Source organism: Sorex araneus, chromosome 11 (genome assembly GCF_027595985.1).
Source record: "Sorex araneus isolate mSorAra2 chromosome 11, mSorAra2.pri, whole genome shotgun sequence".
Taxonomy (NCBI): domain Eukaryota; kingdom Metazoa; phylum Chordata; class Mammalia; order Eulipotyphla; family Soricidae; genus Sorex; species Sorex araneus.
Genome location: NC_073312.1, coordinates 3936313 through 3941427, shown reverse-complemented (window position 1 = coordinate 3941427; position 5115 = coordinate 3936313).

Sequence of the window (5115 nt, the reverse complement as noted above, 5' to 3'; positions counted from 1 at the left end):
AGTTATGTCCGCCGGGGCTGGAGCGATAGCACAGTGGTTGGGCGTTCGCCTTTCACACGGCCGACCCGTGCTTGAGCCCCCACGGCAGAGCCTGGCAAGCTCCCCGTGTGTACTGGATATGCCAAAAACAGCAACAATAAGTCTCTCAGTGAGAGACGTTACTGGTGCCCGCTCGAACAAATCGATGAGCAACGGGATGACAGCGACAGTGACAGTCATGTCCACCATGGTGGCAGTGCCACCCACCCAGACCGGGTGCCGTCTCATTCTCCCCTAACCAAGCCTGGCCCGGCCCTGCCAAATCTCTCGACCTTGAACGCGTCTCTCCGCCTCTACTTCCGGTTGCCTGGACTAAGTGACCCCCGGATCACTGCCTCACGGCACCCTCCCGTCTACCTCGCCCTTCGCCCCTGGGCGTCCGCGCCCATCTCGTGGTCTTTGCAAAACACGAATCAGGACACGTCACTCTTCCAATCCCTCTAGTGGCCTCCATGCCCCTGAAATAGGGACGTGTGAAATAAAGCCACGGGCAGAGGCTCGGCCCTCCTGCCTCTGCGGGACCACCACGTCCGCACGCCCTCCGGCCACACCCCGCCTCTGCACTGGCTCTGCCCCTGCTCCCCTGCTCCTCGGTTGGTTTGGGGCCGCACCCAGTGATGTCCAGGGCTTCCTCCTGGCACAGTGCTCAGGAGACCATACGGGATGCTGGGGATTAAACTCTGCGTGCGAGGCAAGCGCCTACCCACTGTACTATCCTGCCCCATTTTCCGCTTATTTTGGTTTGGGGGCCATGCCCAGTGGTGCTCAGGGTTTACTCCTGGCTCTGTGCTCAGAAGCTATTCCTTGAGGGGCCAGAGCGATGGTACAGCAGGGAGGGCATTTGCCTTGCACTCGACTGACCCGGGTTCGATCCCTGTCAACCCATATGGTCCCCCAGCACCGCCAGGAGTGATTCCTGAGTGCAGAGCTACGAGTAACCCCTGAGCATCGCTGGGTGTCACCCAAAAAGAAAAAAAAAGAGTTATTCCTTGTGGGCTCAGGGGACCAGACAGGGCCCTGAGGATCAAACAGAGGTCAGCCGCATACAGCTTATGTGCTGGTCTATTGTGCCAGCCCATCATTAATAAACTGTTTTGCTGTTTGTCTGATTGTTTTTTTGTTTGGGGATCACACCTGACGGTGCTCAGGGCTACTCCTGGCTCTGTGCGCGTGGGTCACTCCCGGCGAGGCTCGGGGGGCCCATGGGATGCCGAGGATGGAAGCTTGGACAGCTGAGCGCAGGGCAAAGACGTCGTCCCCACTGTCCTACCACTCTGGCCCCTCCCCCGCTCCCTTGTCCGCCGGATCCCGAACCGAACCTTAGACCTGAAGCTTCAGCTCCTGGGAGCGTCCAGGAGTCCCTTGGCTCAGTTTCCCCAAGTGGGCCACGGGTGCTGGGACCCTCTGGTGGAGGTGGGCGGGGCAGTTGTAGCCTGGAACGGGTGTGATAGGCCAAGTGTGGGAACCCTCTGGCTTAGTGCATCCAGGGCTCCCCTGGGCATGGAACCCCCCCCCCCGCCTTTCGCCATGCCCCATCGCTGTTCGGGGTGCCTGTGTCTGTGCCGTCGCCGCTGGACTCTCGGGTCCCTGAGAGCAGGGTTACCCCGAGTTCTGCTCTCACCACCTCACCCAGCCGCTGGTGCAGGGCAGGTGCCCGAGTCTTCAATGAAGCTGGTTTTTTCTCATTGGAAATTCGTGACAGGGCGACTTCTGGCTCCGCGTGGCAAATTTACTCTCCTCCCGTCTCCTCTCTACCTTCCAATAAACGTAGTTTTCTTTTTCTTTTTTTCTTATTTATTTTTTTGGGGGGTCACATTTGGCGATGCTCAGGGGTCCCTCCTGGCTCTGCACTCAGGAATTATTCCTGGTGGTGCTCGGGGACCATATGGGATCCGGGGGTCAAACCCCAGTCTGCCACATGCAAGACAAATGTCCTCCCAGCTGTACAACCGCCCTGGCGCTAAAGATGGTTTTCAACGGTGCAAACTGCAAAGAACGGGGAATTGAGAGGAGACAGCAAGAGGAGAAAGATGATTGCAAACTCGGAGCAGAAAGAGCAAGTGGGGAAGTAGTAGTTGATGCAGCAAAGAATAGCCACTACATCTGAGGTCCAGGTCCAGGTCCAGGGAGAAGCTAGCCAGGTGGCACACAGCCCCAAGGCCCCAGCCCTTGGAACCCTGGACGCCCAAGGTGGGGCTGGAAGGTGACAGCGCACAGAACCTAAACTAGCAGATATGAGAAACGCGCACCGGCAGCTCTGCAGTCGAGCCCTCGGGCCTGAGACGACGGAGGGGGCCCGGCTGGCCAGGGCACGAAGGACACTTGGCAGGGAACAGGTGCGATGTGGGAGCCGCAGTTCCCTCCTGGGTTGGAGAAGGAGAGAGCCAGCGGGAGAGGCGGCCGGAGGGTGCGGGGCGGCCTGATGCAGCTGTGTCTTGGGTCTCCTCTGACCAGCAGCCGATGTGTGCAGGGCGTCGCCCAAAGGCGGAGTGGGGCCTGTGTGCAGAGACGCGCCGAGGCCGGGGCCTTGGGACGGAGAAGCGTCGTGACGTCAGCCTCTCCGCAGTTCCACACGTGCACGTAGATATGGCACGTCTGACCAGAGAGGAGGCGAGACGGGGGCAGGCGAAGCAGACGGGATCAGAGGGATCAACGCAGACCAACGTGACCCTCTCGGAGGGCTGAGGGGTGGCAGGTGTTCTTGTTCTTTCTCCCAGGATTTGTTTAAAATAGTAGAGTGAAAATTTTCAAAGTAAAACAGAAGGGCCGGAGGTGGGGGAGGGAGAGAGAGAGGGAGAGAGAGGGGAGAGAGAGAGGGAGAAGGAGAGAGAGGGACAGAGAGAGGGAGGGAGGGAGAGAAGAGAGAGAGAGGAGAGGGGGGAGAGAGAGGGAGGGAGAGAGAGGAGAGGGAGGAGAGAGAGAGGGAGATGGAGAGAGAGGGACAGAGAGAGGGAGGGAGGGAGGGAGGGAGGAAGGGAGGGAGAAAGAGAGAGGAGAGAGGGGAGAGAGAGAGAGAGAGAGAGAGAGAGAGAGAGAGAGAGCAGTGGGTCAGGCACTGGACAAGCAAGGCCCGAGCAGCACCTGCGCCTCAGGTCCTGGCCGGGTGGGAGGGAGTTGCGGGGGACCTGGTGCCCCCCTACCCCGTCCGCCTGGACTCCTGCCTGTGTAGCGTGTCGGACACACTTTGAAGCCCAACAGCATCTGCTCGCCTGCTCCTGCCGCCTGGGCCGTGGTGCCCCCCACGGTCTGCGTGGAGGTGGGCACTGGGGGGCGCCCGAGTTCCTGCTCTTCATCCCCCCTGGGGGACGTTATCCCCCCTGCAGCTCCCACTCAGGAGAGACTGTGACCAAAGTGGACATCAATTTTATTACAAAGGCGGCAGCAGACAGCTTTACGGCTGGGCTTGCTGCAGAAATATCCATCGCTCCCAGGGAAATGCCCCAGTTTTCACCAAAGACAAAACTGGCACCGGTTTATCATGAGAATTAAAAACTATTCTGGGGGCCGAGTGATAGCACAGCGGGGAGGGCGTTTGCCTTGCACGAGGCCGACCCGGGTTCGATTCCCAGCATCCCATAGGGTCCCCCAAGCACCACCAGGAGTAATTCCTGAGTGCAGAGCCAGGAGGAACCCCAGCATCGCTGGGTGTGATCCAAAAAGCAAAAAAATAAAAATAAAAAAATAAACAAACTATCCCGGGGCCAGAGCAATGGTGCAGCGGGCGGGCAAGGGGCTCCCGCCGTGTGCGGCCGGCCAGGGTCCCATCCCCCAGGCCCCTCAGATGGTTCCTGAGCTCGGGGCCAGGAGTGGGCCCTGGACAATGCTGGGTGTGGCGCCCAAACCAGAAAAAAATAAATTGAAAAGAAAAAATAATTCCAGCAGCATGGAGGCTGGCGCCCTTCCACGGAGCACTGGAGCAGAGGAGCACACGGAGTTTCTTTGCACCCATTATTTTTAACAGGTTCCCCCAATTCTGGTGACCTCCCCTTACTCCCCCCTCCCTCTTCCCCTGTTGCTCTGACCTCACAAGAAACTTGTGGAATAAAACCCAAGAAACGGCTTAGGAACAGGGACGGGAAACAGTCTTGAGAAAAAAAGGGAAATACTCAGCAGTGAAGAAAACGTGTTGAAATGTTATTTTTTCCCCCTAGTACAAATCGTTGCATCACAATTCCAAATATGTTTCCGCTTGAAATGGAGTCGATTTGCACCACCTACTGGAATAGACTGCTCTGAGTAGCCAGAGGTTCCAGATTACGAGCTGCCCACTTTTAAGAACTCAGAGCTGGGTGGCTGGTTATCTTTGAGAGACCAGCCCTTTGACACGCTGGAAATGCCAACTGTTAATTTGCTTCGGGGACCGTTTTCTAAAACAAACGCTCTTTGGAAGCCAGATTTAATCATCTAGCTAAACGAACAAATTGTATAACGGCTTATAAAAATAAAATGATTAAGCCAAATACATCAACCAAAGAGATAAAAATGTAAATTAGTGGCAAAACTGAAATCAATACACATTATCAGTTGCTAACTCACTATTTAAAAAACAAGACTCAAGCAGACAACTGGAAAATGACAGGAAACATAAGCAAACAGGATAATAAATAGAACATAACTCCGCGTTAATTAAAAAAGGACTCACCCAATGAAAACGTGATAGTGGTGACATCCACAGTAATAATCACTGTCATGGTTTAATCACAGCTGAAGAACACGAGTTTTCAGATTTACACTGACATTTTAAGGGGAACCCTAACAAAATTTTCATTTTTCAAGATACACTCCTCCAAGCAATACATTTCTGACTGGATGGGAGCACCATTTATTATGGCGTAATTGACAGATTCAGGAGGAAATAGTGCATCTACGATGTCTACTTTTCCAGATTAAATTGCTTTAGAATAGAAGCCTCAATATATTGCATTTTAATTTCTTCAAACCTATTATAGCATTGCACTTATTTTATGGATATTTTGTCTGAAAATTGATTTTATTTTTATATGGCAACTAAATTAGATGTCAACTAAATTAACCGAAGCATAAAATATGCCCACAAGATAGATTTACAAATCCGCC